This window comes from Tympanuchus pallidicinctus, unplaced genomic scaffold, assembly GCF_026119805.1.
Source record: "Tympanuchus pallidicinctus isolate F22 unplaced genomic scaffold, pur_lepc_1.0 scaffold3, whole genome shotgun sequence".
NCBI classification, from domain to species: Eukaryota; Metazoa; Chordata; class Aves; order Galliformes; family Phasianidae; genus Tympanuchus; species Tympanuchus pallidicinctus.
Window position 1 is genome coordinate 88,690,631 of NW_026294747.1, and position 17,162 is coordinate 88,707,792.

The 17,162-nt window shown below is 36.8% G+C and overlaps 1 long non-coding RNA gene across 1 annotated transcript; it reads left to right on the top strand.

The window, feature by feature from the left end:
* The first annotated feature begins 617 nt into the window (after positions 1-617).
* LOC128086609 (uncharacterized) lies at positions 618-7,737 on the top strand. The gene is made up of 5 exons (XR_008209435.1): positions 618-764; positions 5,270-5,397; positions 6,235-6,327; positions 6,910-7,013; positions 7,330-7,737. It is a non-coding gene; the product is annotated as an uncharacterized LOC128086609 (long non-coding RNA).
* The last annotated feature ends 9,425 nt before the right edge of the window (positions 7,738-17,162 follow it).

Here is a 17,162-nt window from a genome sequence, read left to right on the forward strand (position 1 = left end):
AGGGAGAAGCTGAAGGAACTGGGATTGTCTAAGGTGGAGAAAAGGGGACTCAGGGGAGACCTTATTACTCTCTACAACTACCTGAAAGGAGGTTGTAGAGGGGTGGGAGTTGGCCTCTTCTCCCAGAGAACTACCAATAGGGCAAGAGGTAATAGCCTGAAATTGCACCAGAGAAGTTTCAGCTTGTTTATTAGGAAAAAATTGTTCTTGGAAAGAGTGCTGATGCATTGGAACAAGTTGCCCAGTGAGGTCATGGAATCTCTGTCCTTGAAGGTCTTCAAGAAGTGTGGAGATGTGCCCTTGAGCGACATGGTGAGTGTGGTGATGATGGGTTGATAGTTGGACTTGATAATCTTGTTGGCCTTTTCCAACCTTAGCAATTCTGAGATTATATGATTCTGTGACTCAACTGATGATGTAAAAGTGTAGTTTTATACATGATTGCAAATTCATCATTTGGCCTCAGTAAGATAAAATCTTTGCCTCCTTGTAACTTCATTAGGATGTCACTGTAGCGGTTACTAACATATTCTGATTTGAACCTATGCAAATGTCAGCCTCGAAAGTCTGCTAATATTGTTGAGACTGTCATAAAGATTTTTTTTTCCAGTGCTGTGAATGAGGTGAAAATGCTGGAAATAATATGCTTTCTTGTCCAAGAAAAGCAGAAACAGCTGCTTGGGAAGAGCTGGGGAGTCTATTGCAGTGGAAAAGTGATGTATGCATCAATCAGAGTAATTAAAAGTTGGCTGTGTGGATGAGAGGTAAGTGAATCGCTTTTCCTAAGAAGCAAAAGTACTGTTGTTCCTGCTTACCAGCTTTCATCATGCTGTGGTTACAAGTAGTTTTCATACTCATTGCTCTTGCATTTGAGGGTGCAAAGATAGTCATGCTTAGGTGTCTCTGTGGCAGTATCGCTGCCCTGTTCCTGTCTTGATTCTACTTTGCCACATCTCCCTCAAATTCTGATCGTGTTAGTATGAACAACCCTTGCTAACCACTGACAACAAGAGAAGACAAGGTCAGTAGCAGGATCTTCTCAGCTCATCTTCCTCCAGCCAAACAGGGCAGAACAGTTGTGTAGGCTGGTACCTCTGTGTGAAGTAGGCAAGGACATCAAAATGGCAGACAGCAGGCACTTCCACTTCCTTTGGAAAAACACCTAAGGAGCACTAAGTGGTGACTTCAAAGACTTTTTATTCACTGCCCAAAGGAATGGATATTTTGTAATACAAAATGAATCAAATTTCAAAGCCTGTAAAGGTCAAAAGCAGCCTCTGGCCAAAGGAGAGGAAGAAGCTGATAGGAATTACACCTCTCCACAAGAGGCCACTTCAGCACAAACAACTCTTGTGAAGTTGCACCTGTGAAGAGTTAACCACAAAGCCTGATGGATGAGAAGTGATCACTCATCCCAGGGACAGACAGGGACCAGTAATGCTCAGCTGAGGCAGTTTTACTTGCTTTTATTCTTCAAGCCACTTTAGTCTTGCTTGAGGTAGAATGATGAGCAACAGTTTTCATGGCTGCTTAGGCTAGGTTGGATACTGCTGGAATAAAGAGCCCTGTGAAGCAATAGTACTCACAGTGTTTAAGAAAAGTAAGTGCAGGAGATGGAAAGTTGGGGAGAATTAACACAGGAACTTGTCAGTGTGCAGCAGCCTCCTCCCATCCTCAAATTAGTCCTCTGAATTATAGCTAATATTATTTCTGTACAGACCAATGTGGTTTTTCAAAGGAACTGATTAAAAAGTACCCTGCTGTCACTGGTTCAAACTCTTTCCTCCCTGGGTAGAATACAAAAGATAAGAATAAGCACAATCATGCAAATATTCAGAATAAAAGGTTACAGCAAGATTTTAGGTTGGCTGCCTTACTCAAGACCAATATAGCACTGTTAAATTTTTTTTTATACTTTAGCTTATCATCAGATATTCTTGCCGTTTCACAGAAAAAAAATTATTTGATAAGTTTTGTTTTTCTGGGTAATGTTATTTTGATGTCTTGCTACCAGAAAAACAAAACCCAAACTAAAACAAACAGTAAAACAAACATCAACAATAAAGTATGTATCATGAGTTGGTACAGACCTCAGAAGAGAGGGAGAAATGTCTCATAAAAGTTCTCTTATGTTGTGTTGGTAGGTAGTGCCAAGAGTGTCCTCTGGCAATAAAGGTCAACAGCATGCTAGGTTGTTTTAACAGGAGAACAAAACAGTGCATTGCTATTCCTCTTAACCTATCACTTATTTGAACACACATACAACGCAGCATACATTTTTGGGCCCTCACTGTGAGAAAACTGTTTATTACCTGAAAAGGGATAAGCAGAGAATTGTCAAGATGGTCAGGGCTTCAGCACTTTCCAGTGAGGAGAAGCTGAGGGAGCTGGGCTTGTTCAGCCTGGACAATAGATGCCTTCAGAGAGTCTGACAGCAGTCCAGGCTGACAGGTTTGTTATTGAGAAGACAAGGCCATATCCCTCACAGTCGTGTGTGATGGGAGGACAAGAGGCAGTGGATATTAACTGAAAAAGAGGCATGCAACTGCTTGAAAACAAAATATTTTTATCACTCTTGCAATGGAAGATGATGTTCAGTGAAGATTTGCCTCCATCCCTAGAGGTTTTCAGGACCAGATTGGAAAAAGCCCTGGAGCAATGCTGTCTGGCACTTGAGTTTGTTTTGAGCAAGAGATTTGGATGAGAGATGTCCTGAGATGGTCCCTTCCAATCTGAATTATGTGAGTAAGTGGTTAGTACTCAGCTTTTTGTAGTGCTCATTTTAGTGGTCAGAAAGCTTCTGGAACCACAAACTTACATTTAAACAGATTTTTTTAAAACAAGTAGCTAATTTTGATCATCAGAAAAAAAGCATTATTATAAAATGAGGAGGAAAAAAACAACTCTATTTTTATCAGCATTAGCTTGAAATTCCTTTGTTGAAGGCAGCATCCAACTTGAGAATAGTGGATGGGAGAAAGCACAACTGTCCTCTTGACCAGGCTGGACAAAGGCATCAGTTCTGTTGTGCTGGCCTGAGTCATGGCCTTCCATGTGAACAACATCAGAGCCATCACGCTTCAGCTGCCACCACAGGGTGCCTGCAAACAGAGGAGAAAGAAGCAGTGCCTTGTAGCAACCACCTGCAAATTTCTCATTACTGGCAGGTACTTTGCAATGGAGTACTAGAACAGGATAATTGATGGAGATAGAATTGGCAAGAGCAGTATATGGGAGATGCATTCAATTGCACATGACTACGGTAGGTGAACTATAAAAAAGCAACCCTGCCATTATATGCTGAACAGCCGGCAACTGTGGATCTTCCATTTTGTTTACGGCAGAACAGACAAAAGGCTTGTAGTGGCGGCAGTAAATAGCTTGGGGACTGTATGCCTTGTAAAGGTATTCTGGATGCCTTTATGAGCCATCGCTCAAACTTTGGTGACAACAACTGTGAGGCATTACAAGTTTATTTGCAAGATTAAGTCTAAATGTCATCCCCAGAGTGCAGTATGAAAACTAATTAATTTTTTTTATGTTTTATCGTTGAGATCACTATTCTCCATAGGAATTTGCATTTCTATATGACCCTTGTGTAAGCCAGCTTGCATGGGAGGGGGACCAAATTTGGTTTTGAGATTCATCAGCGGTGTTCTCCATCCTATTCCAATACTCCATTTCTTCCAAATACTCCAATATAAAGTGTTATTTTGCAGCCAGCCTTAGTAAGAAAACAAGTGTATCTGTGAAAAACATAATTACTACTTTTTGTTATGTAAAGCTTTGCTATGAATTTTTGTCTTACAGCTGCTCTATCATATAGATTTCTCAGTATCTCATATAAAGGAGATGAGATTTTTATCTAATCATCCTGATATTTTAAAAGCTTGTCTTGGAGTTCTTGATTTTATATCTCAACTCTTCTTTGGGTTGTAATGGATGTGCTTATTAATTAGGAAATTTGAAATTTGATTTGAGAATGTTACTAGGGAGGACAAGTATAAACATCTACAGAATGAGGACATGAAACACTAGGACAGAAAAAGAAGAGAAGGAAATAAGCCACTAGGATAGAGAAGTAAGAGAAAGACTGAAAAGTTAGATGAAATAATGAAGAACGCTCTTTACAATTTATTTTGCCATAAAATCTGAGACAAAATTTTTGCCAGACATTAAAGATATGTCTCAGTTTGAGACCTCCCTGCTCTTTCACTAGATGGATGTCCTAAGGCAGAAGGGTGCTATCCTCTGGCTTTCTCACATCAGCAATGTCTACTTCAGAGCTAGGAGCAAAAAGTCAACAGGTACACCAAATGGGGGGAGCATGCTGGTTTGGTGCTGGGTGCAAGAGGGGCAGAGGAGGTACAGTGCAGCTGTGCAGCCTGAGCACCAGACTGCAAAGTGCACAGCAACAATTTCCTCGTTCCAGACTCATCCAGCATTTGTTTCTGGAAAATGTAGTCCCGTGTTAAAAAACCACTTTTAATATCATTAATACTCATGTGGTATAAGCACTGTTTCCCCAGCCACTGTTTCTGTCGAATTATCCTTTTTAAATGCAGAAAAGAGCTTGGCAGCCATTTTCAACAACTATAGCAAATTTTCCAGATGATGTGTGTGCATTGTGTGGGACAGCTTGCTTTATTTTGCCTTATTTTCCCCTTTATCCAAAATGAAAGTCATTCTATCAGATTGATAGAAAGGTCAGACCTTTTCTGCATGGATAAGTGAGAACTCAGACAGTTGGCATCCTCTTACGCTGCTGCCTCTACCATGTCCCTGCTGGGCTAAAATACCCTATCCCTCTATTAAATCCATGGATTTGGGTTACTGTTGGCTCAGGAGATCCAATTACCTGCCAAATCAGCAAGTTTCTCTTGCACTCCTTGGGGAGGAAATTTACTTCCTTCAACAGCACGCAGAAGGAAAGTATTTCCAAGCTGCAGGTAGGGTTACACTCCAGCTAAATCTGCGGAGTCCACAGAAAGATATGTAGAGACAGCAATCCTGACCCATCTGTTTTGAGCGCACAATCCTTAAGGGTTTTGGCAGAGGGAAACTCGTGGATGTATTCTATATACTGTGAGTTCCGTGGCTTAACTTTACTTTTGATACATAGATATTCGTTTTAGAAGCCAAGAAAAATCTGAGAATCTTCCATCCGTTTGTGTGTGAAGATTCAGAAAAATCAGTCTAAACAGAGCTTTTAAAGCTAACAGCTTTCCTGATTAACTCATCCTATAATCCAACATGTTTTATTTTCTAGGGGAGAAAATCTCAAAGATTGGAGAGTAAAACTGAAACAAACAAAAAATCACACTTTGAAATCCATCCCTTTGGCAGCTGTCCCTTCTTCATTTTGGCAGACAGAGGTTTGCTGGCAAGACTAGTGAGGTAAGGCTAAAAGACAAATAGTTCATCGTGAATCCTTTAACTAAGCTGATATTTCAACACAGTGTGTGCCAGAATTTTTTTGTGGCTTACACTTTATAGAATGTACATGACAACCCCATCAGCATTGTTAATGTATTGGCATTACCTGCCTTATTATTCATCTCATCTCCCCTTGAATCAGACCCCAGACTTGCAGGTAAAATATCACACAACGGGAGTCTATTTTTGTAGCCTTCTTTCTTGGGTGGAAAAAAAGAAACCAAACATATGTTATCATGATTTAAAATAAATAAATAAATAAATAAATAAAAAAGAAATTAGTGTATTATTGACTTGGATGCCATTTTTTAGACACTGATGCTGATAGCTCTCAAGATTGAGATGTATCTATCTGCTCTACTGTTTCAATGAATCAGTTCACAGGAAATAAGTATGAGTAGTATTATTAACTTTTAAGAAACAAAGCACAAACACAGTTTTCGAGAGTTTCTGTAATTATTGAGTTTTTATTACAGTTTTTGTCCTGAAAAATTACCTTCATGTTTCAGGAACAAGAATGGATAGGAAATATCTCAAATTCTGTAAGAAAAATTAACATCATGTAAGCTCTGTTTTGTTTTTATTTTATTTAATGGTAAAATTGAATCAGTGCTACACAGTATACATGCAACAGTTCATTTAAACCAGTGCGTTTAAATAAATGAATAGATATACTTACAATCTGAATCAGAAATTAAGATCATTAATTTCTTCATTTCTTCTTTTACTTTTGTAAAAAGTAAGCCCAAACAACCCAGCAAGTTATCTCTTTAAAAATTTCATTTTGTGTTTTTAAAGTTCTCACAGGTGTCCCTGAACCACATCCCTCTTTTGCAGAAGAGATCACAGTTGTGAGGAGCCACCTCGTGAGGATTTGTCAGTAATTAGTAGGTCTGTATCTGAAATGAAGAAGAGCTTATCACCAAAGCTGATGTTCTAGAAAATCTCATCTGACATTTTAGAATTAGTTTTGCTAGTATTTAGCTGAAGAAATTCCTTATAAATGCACTTTTCTCCAATGTTGCAAGACTGCAATAATCACTGTAGAGATCATAACTGCAGCAAATATAGTAAAGATACATACAGTACATACAATCAAGTGTGCTGTGTTTTGGCCAGAGAGCTTAACTAGTTCATCTCTTTTCTAACAGCCTACCTTCATCTCTCATGTTTGCTAACAAGAGATAAAAATTGTAAGAGAAAAATAGGAAATTTTATGTTCTGAAACTGGTTATGACTTCAGGTTTTATTGCAGGAAATTATTTTATTTATTTGTTTGTTTGTTTGTTTATTTGCAGGAAGGGAGAAGAAATGGAAGTTTTGGGGTTTTTTTTTATTAGGACTGTTTATAATGCTAGGATTTATTAATAGAAGGAGGCTGAAATGTGAGAGCCTAAGAAGGCAATATGGAAGAACTCAACAAGCTATAGAAAAAATGAATAACAAACCATATATTTTTCCCACCCGTGACAGGGCACTGCATAAAAATACCTGGGAATGAATGCAAACAATGTGCTGTGGAGAGTGACAATAAAATAGGGATGACAATATAGAGAATGATGAATGTATTAACACAGGTAAGTTAGATAAAAGATCACAGGGAAGAGTAAAGAATTCACTCTAAGCAGATCTTGAATAGTGTAACAGGAAGTAGTGCTATTGTTAGATGAGGATTTGGTAGGGAATGTGGTGACAACAGAGTGTGAGAGAATCTCTGAGTTTATATGGAGAGATTTATATTTATGCTTCTAGATATACATTTATAGATATTTGTACCAAATATATATTTTGATATCCCTGTAATAAATTTCTATAACTGTATGATAAACTGTATTTACTGTAGTTAACACCCTTTGCCTGCTTTACCTGCATTGCATTCCCTATTCTTTTCAGCTGCTTTTTTCTCTGAGGAGCTCAGAACTGCTGTCAGAAATGTTGAAACCTGCCAGAATTCTTTTTCTCTTTTCTTCCCAAACACCTTCAGAGATAGGGAATTTTCCTTCTTTACTGCATGCCGCTTTGAAGTACCTGTGATGAAATAATTCACTGGGGATGAGTTTAGATTTAAAAGTCCAATTTCACTTATCTCTTGAGGGTAAGAGGGGAACATTGGAGCTGAGCTTTTTGTTACAAGAAAAGCTGGCATTAGTACAACAGGCTGATTTGGCAAAAGCTGCTTCTCAAAAGTTGAAAGATGTTAGTCTACCAAAGGAAGTTACAAAGCAAATTTTTTGTTACTTAAATCTAGATTTTCATTTCAAAAGATTTGTAGCAATAAATCTATTGCAGATGTATATATTTGGCTAATGGTTACTTGCCCAAGATTAGTCGCTTTGGAGATTGTTGTTTTTCAACAGTTGAAACAGCAAAGAAGATGAAAAACCAATTGACTGCAGTAGGCTTTATATGGGGCCTTTAGATGCAAATATTTCAACATAATTCTGTTTTATTGCTTGTTAGCACTCTCATGCTTCACCTCTTATGGTTACTCAGTGAGCAGCTCTTTTTAAAACCATTCTCTTTATGTCATTATTTTCCATACAGTGCTATTAGAGATGTAGAGATCCCTGATTGCCTCTTTCAAAATGCATGTCATGTATTTGGAGCATTTGTTTGATGTTGAATGAAACACAGCAGCACTACCTAGAAATCTAAGAGAAGAACTGAAGAACACCAATTTCTTCTGATGCTATAAGCAGCTTTTAGAGGGATTACTCAAAGAGGAAGAAAAAGATTACCATACTGAACCCCACTGCACATACCAATACACAAACTGGGCAGATTTTTCTCTGTGTTTTAGGCTTGCTAACCCTTTTTCAGATTTTTTGTTTTATTTCTCACAAGAAGTATTATCAACAATATAAAACAAAATTTTTTATTCAGTGGCATTTGTTAGCAGCAATTTACTAGGCAAGTCTTTCTTGATGAGTTAACTGTAAGAAGCATTATTCAAAATGACTTGATTGAGGTAGATCAAAACTTGGCTTCATTTGTCTGTATGTCTAAGCATGAGAAAAAGAGGCCAGGAAAACATCAAGATTTGCATATTAAGATATGAACAAAAATTTCAAAAGACTAGTCAAAAGATATATTTTACAAAAGAAAATATTTGTCTGAGACATTTTTATTGACCTATGATATGCTCTTGTTTTGAAGGGCATGTTAAACAAAGAGAATGCCAGTCTTTCAAAACTCTCACATCTCGGTAAATACCTCTATGTAAACTATACAGTATGTATGAACAGCATGACAAAAATTTTCTGGAAGGATCTTCTCTGTGGCAAAAGTAAATTTAAAGCATCCCAGTTCAGGTAGAACAGCTGTGAGAAAACAAAACAGAAAAATTGAGAGAGCACATGTAGCTGTTTAAAGCTCAGGTAAGTCAGTGGGCAAATAGATCCCAAATATTGAATGCTATGCCATTGCTTCACTAGTGTAAAGAACTCTGGTTACTCACTTACACATCTAAAAATATCAATTTTCTATACTACATGTCATCACTTCACTACGTTATTCACTTTTAGTGGATTTGTTTTTTTTTCTTTTCATAAATCCTTGCATAATAATAATCCTTCCATTAAATTCTTTGGAAAATTAATCCACAAAACAAACAAGCATCACCAACAACAGAAGTCACACACACACAAAACAAAAAATCAACACTGGAAGTCAAATGTGTATATTTACTATACATAGGGTAGCCTGTACTGACTCCAGTCAGTTGGTTCTTAATATGCCAAGCACTTGTTGAAATGTCATCATCATCAGTGTAGTTTTTGTGTGGAACTGTATTCCAACAAAATCTTCTATTGTGGATCTTGCACCTGATCAAAAATTAGGGTCACATTTACATGGTGTGCATGGTTCAAAACATACCTGTGAAAATGGGAACAATATAAGTAGTAGCTTGAACAGCAACTAGTACTAAGGAAGGTCATCCTCTTCCTCTATTCTGTCCTGGTGAGGCCACTTCTGGAATACTGTGTCCAGTTCCAGTCTCCACCAGTTCAGAGAAGACAGGGTTCTCCTAGAAAGAGTCCAGCAGAGGACTACAAGGACTACTAGAAGCCTGGAGCATCTCCTGCGGGAGGAAAGGCTGAGAGACCTGTGTCTCTTCAACCTGGGTAAGAGAAGGCTTCATAACTGTTCATAAATATCTGAAGTGTAGGAGTCAAGTTGATGGAAATGGATTCTTTTTGGTGGAGTGCAGCAATAGAACAAGGGACAACAGGCAGAAACTAGAATTCAGGAAATTCAATATTAAGACAAGAAAGAACTTCTTGCTGTCAGAGCAATGGAGCACTGGAAAGGTTACTCAGAGAGTCTGTGGAGTCTGCTTCTTTGAGATATTCAAGACCTGCCTGGATGCCAACCTGCGGGTAGGGAAGCTGCTGTGATAGGGAGTTGGATTCAGTGATCTCTAAAGACCCCTTCCAATCCCTAAAATTCTGTGATACTGTGAAATTAGAAATTCGATGTCTATGAGCAACACGAAATAAGGAGATCCTATCTTTGTCGGCAGGTAAGGCATGCAGAAGTGTGGAAAGGAGAAGCTGATAAGCTGAAGTAGTAAGTCTGACATTCTAGATGAATTTGAGAATAGAGAGTCATAAATAAAAGCCAGGGCCAAATACAGAACTGTGAATATTTCCTGACAAAGGCATTTGTTTTAGTAAACTTGAGAAACCAGAGAAAAGTTTTGGCGGCAAAGACATGGTGTTGAACAAGTGAGGAAATTAATGGATTTCTGCTGCATTTTATAATGGAATTCTATGGTCATTTAATCTATAAAAATATGGCTGGTTTTCTATCTGTGTTTTATTTTGCAGTAATATATATATATATATTTTACAATTTTATGAAGTTTCAAGTGTCTGTATGGTGAAAACAACCACTTTTTTTTTTCTTATCAGATGGCCTGCCTTTATCAGTGATTTTCATGAAAAACACAGTCAAATGCACTCAAAGTTTGCTCTACTGTACCATTTAGATTTAATAATCTCCATATGATGTCTTTATTTAATGTTCAGCTATAAATTACCTGGGCCTCGAGGAGGAAAAGAGTGTTCTCTGGAAATTAAAATATAATTATGATTACAGTTTACTTGTGCTAAGATATTAACATATCAATTAGGTTATGCAGTTTCTACTAAGCTGAGTTGCAGAGTTTATATAAAACAATTAAATGTTCTGTTTCAGGTGTTTTAAACCAGTGCTTCTGTTTCAAGGCTTTTCAGTAAGAAAATATTTATAACAAAGTCATTTGGGTTGAACAGGACCTTTTGTTTTCATCTAGTGTTACTCTGATGCTCTGCACTGTACTACTTTTTTTTTTTTTTTTTTTTTTTTTAAACCATTGAATCACATATTACAAAACAAACTAACAAACTCAATATTTTAAGATAGATAAAAAGATAAAGGTGTTAATTCAGGCTTTATAAGAATTTCTAGTTGCAATTCTCTTCAGATAGTTTAAGGAACAAAAAAGACTGAAAGTATCATACAAATAGTGTGCATTTTTATTAAAGTTTATAAATGTTCTAGCAACAGTTACACTGAAAAAAATTACTGAAGACAGGTATTCAACTCAGTACTGAAACCTGAGGTAGGCAGTTGAAAGAAAATTTTGGCAATGAAATTATGGTCTGTGACTTCAGTGACAAAATTTCCTCACAAAGAGCTTCAGGTACACCCAGGGGGGAGCAAGGAAAGAAAGAAAGAAGCAAGAACAACAGCAAAGCAAAAACAAACAAACAAACAAACACCCCCCCCCCCCCCCCCCAAAAAAAAAAAAAAAAAAAAACCAACAAAAAAAAACCAACAACAACAAAACAAACAAACAAACAAAAAAAAACCCAACCCAAGCAGTAGCAAATAAATATGGAAGTTGTCAAAACACTTTACATGAGAGATATGGACCTCAGTCTTTGAGGCATCACTCTATCCAAATTAAAGTAGGATGCTCGTATATTTCTGAAGATCTTGACAGGGAAGGGCAAGAGGAGAATGGAAAAAGCCCCAGCGGCTTGCTGTAGCTATGCTCTTTTGCAAACTTTCACAAAACACTTTGAAATTTGGATGCTCTGAGGTGTGGCCTCCTGAGTTCTCAATAGGAAACTAAAGTAGAACTCTGGATGTTATGAGTTCACTAACTTTTGGGTAAATTTCATAAGTCAAATGAATTATGCATAGATTTTCAAAACCAAAACAGATTTTGGTTCCAAAAGCATTATCAAACTTGTTAGAAGAATATAGTGCAAAAAAATGCCTTGACATTTCAAATGGATTTATTACTTTCACAAAGCTGTGATTTAAACATTATGGTTAACTGGTGTCTCACCTAGGTACTTATTGGAGAGCAGAGGTTTTCACTACCAGTTATAAGACCATTTGGAACAGCAATAACCTGTGTGCACAAGTCATTTAGCACTGTCCAAGAGTTTTTTTCCTACAACTGCATAGCCTTTAGAATAATAGTGGAAAATGTGTGTGTGTATATATATATATATATATATATATATTTTTTTTTTGGTCAAGAAAAAAAATCAAGAAAATACCTCTCTTTCTCTGTATTAAGTAAACAGAAAAGGCTCTGACTATTAGTTGTACAAGTGCTTTACATGAGGAGGAATACGTACTGTGTTTTTCTTTTTTTTTTTCCAACTGAATACTATAGATTTTGCCTGCTACAAAGCTGGTATGACTTGCCCTCTGATATAACAAATACTGACATCCTGATCAAAATAATTTATCTGTATTCTGCCCAATTGTGGTAGTTAACAGAATGTAAAGCATACTTTTTGTTGATTTCTGCTAATTTCATGCCAATATGAAAGTGTGACATAGAAACAATGGCAGTACAGTGTATCTTTGTTTCAAAAGGAACAGTCTGTCCACTCTTGTTCCCTCTGGGGTGAGACAGTAACCAGTGCATCCAAACAGAGAGGAAAAGATGGTATTAAGCAAGTTTCAGTGTTAAATGACATTTTATTTTGCCAAATTCATAAATCATTGCCACTGTGTTTTCCCTTCTAACTGTTCATCTAGTCTCTGTAAAATAAAACATATTTTTATTCAGTGAAGGAAAACGAAGATGAGAAAAAACAACTATTCAAAAAATTCCTGAAATAATTTTGTGTTATGTATAAATCATCCACAACTTGTGGACATTGGTCTTATACTTGAACACATAACTTACAGAAATTACTGCAATTAAATTCAAGATCAAAGCTAAATCTTTAAAACACTGTTTGCTTTTAATTATTTAAAATACCACTTCCTGCTTTTAATTTAATGAAATGCATGCTATTCCCTACAAGTCAGGATAATTAAAGAAAGACCTATATTTGTCAGTGAATCTTAGAAATCTTCTAATGAGTGGATAAGAACCGTTTGTAATTAACATGCTAATTGCTTGTATGCAAATGACCTGTTGTTTGAGTGGTTTGAAAAATGCTTGAAAACTGTTTGTTTGCCTTCACTCTTTAGCCCACTTAATGTTCCTACTTGCGGCCTTATTTACATTATTAATTTGCTTAACAAATATTTTTTAATAGTGCAAACAGAAGAAGTGACAGCCTTGTTTGGAGAGCTCTCATGAAAAGTGCTATTTGCTCTTGTTGGAGCAGATGAGCAGACAATCAGACTGAAATGTGAGTTTTTGAGGCGCATAATAGACCCTTGGCTTATCAAAGCCTCTTATCTGATTGGAAAAAAATCAAAGGTAAACTTCACAGCTCGTAGAATTAAAAGACAAATGAGATGTCATAATTATCAAAGTGGCTAATTTAGAAAATTAAGCCATTCACATACGTGACATAATTGCTTGTCACAATCACTCTTTTTCTCATTAGCCTTCTCTTCAGCACCTACCATACTGTGGAATATACTTTAGTCTTGAAATATATTGCCCATACTGTAATCCCTTAATAGCACAGACCTTGAAATTAATACAAAAAATATACTTAACATCTGTATTGATGCAATATATTTGTGTGATTCTACGTTTGATCATTACTTATACTGTAAAATCTGCTGTCGAATTTTGAGTATTTTGAGTCTTTTTCTTGCTTCTTTTAAAATTACACAATTTAAAATTAATCAGTTAATTATGATGGAGAACTTAATAAACCAACATGCCATATGTAATTTCTTTCAACAGGATTGTGTTTTCATCACACAAGGTGGCTTTAACATATCAAGATTCTGAGCTGTATAATTATTGTGTGTATAAGATTAAAATGCCCTCCTTAATTGTGATTGTACAGGAAAAATTTTTATCCTCTATAGAATATTGCGTTTTTCTAACTTTTAATGTTTCCTTTTTTATTTGTTTTCAGCCAATTTAAAATAAAACTCAAACTGATATTTCATGAAAGTAAGTCATTTGCAGGAAGTAGTTACACTTCCCTGACAATCATATTCTTTGTAAGTCAGCAAGTAGAGAAATTATTAAAGACAATTTCTTGGAAAGGAAATGAGACTGGTTTGTATGCGAGTTTCAAAGCGTGACATTGTAAATGGGCAAGGTTAAGCATTTTGGATTAAAAACATGACTGTGAGATTGATTAGGGTCCTACAGTCTTGTAAAGTTGGGAACACAGATGACATGACTTATAGTTTGCTGAATTCAGAGAGATTACATTGATGTCATTCATTTGAAGAGATAGTTCATCCTGGATGCATATAGTGAAGCTGTCACCCGTGCATTTCACAAATATTCATGTGACTAACATGTTTTGATTAGAGTAACAGTGAACCACACCATTCAATGGGTCACACATCTGAAGCTCTGTGACATGCTGAAGTCAAAGCGTGCATTTAAAAACAAGGAGCAAAACCTGGAAAATAAAAGAAGACCAAACACCTCAACCTAATATTTTAATGCTTTCTGTGAGTCACTCCTCTGAATATCTGGCATGCTTAACACACGCAGTACTAAAACTCATATCTTATAACAAGCAATTAGGCTTCTGACTGTAATAAATGAATGTTCATCTCATTAGCTAAATTATAAACAGTGCTGATTGCTCTGCATGAACAGACTTCGATACAGTCCTAAATGAATGTGGTTGTGTATAAGATCCATTCTGCCCTTTCTTCCCAACCTATACTTGGGTAGGACTTCAACTCACAATTCCAATAACAGGACAGTCTTCAGCTGACTGCTTCTCAAAAGTGGATGAAAAGCAGCAAATCCTACTTCCCAAGAAAGGATTTTCTCACTGCAGGTCCAGACTCTGCTCTTCAGCCTTCCTGCCCAGAAAAGGTAAGAGTTCCTTCAGCCTCATCCATCTCCTAACAGGCACTGATGCAATCTTTTTCTTTCGCTCAGTAGTATGCTACATTCTCACTAGGGCTGGTTTTCCACCCCCCCCCCGGTCTTTCACCTCGTTCACAACAAAGAGCACAAGCTTTCCAAACAAACTTTTTTTAGCACATTCCCTCTGTTCATATGCAAAAAGAGCTATTTACAGGTCCATACAAAAGTAGCAAAATCTACACATTAAAACATTTGGTTTAATTTCCTCTTCTCTATGGAACTCCTCTGACTTTTCCGCTCTTCTTTTATCCCTGCATCCTTTTGATCCCCTGAGTTTCAACTTTTTCGCTCTTTTCCCCTGAGCCTTCCTTTAATTTTGATCTTCTGGGCTGGAGAACTAAGAGAACACTCTAATCTTAAACAGCTCCTTTTAACACAACCTTTTCTCCTCTCCTGCTCTGCAGTGTTGGCTGGTAAGCCATCATACCCAAGGGCCAGGTAACAGCTACCACCACCTCTGCAGGCTCCATGACTTGCTCAATCTTACAACATATTTTCCAAGTCACTTAGCCTATCTTAGCAACTTTTCCAGTTGTCCTCTAGCTGTCTCTGGATAAAATGTGTGATATGTGCAACGGATCCTGTCAGAAATTCTTAACATTGAGGATTATAGTTACATGAAGTGTTCATAAAGTCAGAATTCATAAGTTATGCATGAATTTCAGGACTGTCACAGGGAAGAGCAAATACTGTTGTTATTTTTCTAGAAGGCATTTTCTTATAATAAATATTTCCCATAGCTATCTGTCTGATTTGAAGAAGGAAAGAAGGCTGGAGATTCAAGGCTGCTCCATCACCTCATCCTTCCATGACCTGCAGTCAGTAAGGTTAGATGACCATCTCATTTATTTCACTGTGAATTTCCTGTGTAATTCTGTTGAAGCTGTTTAGCTCCCACTGATATAACGGACAGTGGATATTGACCTATAGTACCAGGATGTCCTCTCATTTTCCTGTAAACTTGTATTTTAAAATATCTGTGCTGATCCTCAGAAGTGTCATTTCATTCAGTGGCAGGCACAAATAATTGCGTGACTGGTACATGTGACATTCAGCCCCCTTAAGAAATAGAGTATGTCTATTTTGTTTTTCCTTTGGTATAGTACTCAGTATCGAGAGCAAACTTTATTCTTAAAATGGAAAAGATATGGAAAAAAATCTGGAAAGAAAATTCTGGCTTGAGCATGAGCATATGCTTTAACAAAACAATCAGGCCAAATTAATTGTTAAGGGTACAAAATAGGATTGGTAACTTGTTTAGGCTTGCTTTCAGGACAGAAAAATTACCTTTACACTGAGGTAGTGATTTCGGTAGAATATGGGTATAATCATCATAAGAGTTCATAACCTCAAGAAAACAACTTATTTTATATAGCTCACAGAATTATCACCTAAGAAAATGAAGACTGAAGTATCAAGATTGAAAATGGTAACTCTAACTGTACTATTAGCACTGTTCCCAAATACACAGTGCTGTCCTCTGGAGGCTATATTTAATACCAAATAGCTCACAGCTCATTAACTAATAGGTTAAATCAGGAATGCATCTTTTAAGAGAGCCGATTCCAAGAATGAGTACGTCCATGCGTACCTAAAAGATAGCCCATATGGTGATAACATCTAAACAAGAGAGCAAACTGTCCCATGCTGGCTGTTGAGGAAAATGTACATATCTTGTGTGACTACTAGCTCATGTTTTCAGTTCCGTGCTCTGCTCTGGATCAGTCACACTCAGTTTTTCTCAATGTACATTTAAAAGAAAGTTGGCTGCAGCCAAAAGCAAGTGTTTTCTGGTCTTTCTATTTTCCTCTAAACTTCCCCACTATAGTATTTAGTATGCTTGAAATGTATGTCATGCCCTTGACACAGAAATTGGCCTTTAAGAATGCTCTCTTCTAGCTTTTCTCTTCTTGCTGTAATTCACGATTTGCCTATGCAATACTTTCAGGCATATGATCTGATTTTTGTGTGGCACTGTGTGGAGCTAGGAGTTAGACTGAATAATCCCTATGGATCCTTTCCAGCTTGGGATACTCTATCATTCTCCCTTCTCTTAACAAGTATTATTTAGTTGCTAAGTTAAATCTACCTTCATTAATTGTACTATACAGCTCAACTACCTTTACTAAATGTATTACGTTGCTCTAGTAACCTTTGAATCACTGTGAATTATTGAACACTGATATCGCATCAGTGTCTGGAGTCAAAGATGACTCAGCCCCACAGCAGTTGACCATATATCAGAAATCTGATGAAACCACAGTCTATAAAATTTTTGCATACAGTCTTATGACAGACAATAAAACAGGAATGCAAGATAGATTTATGTTGTAATACAAGAAAAGATGGAAAACAAAGGGCCTCTGGAATCCATTTCACAGACACTGAAGACCTGTGTACACCT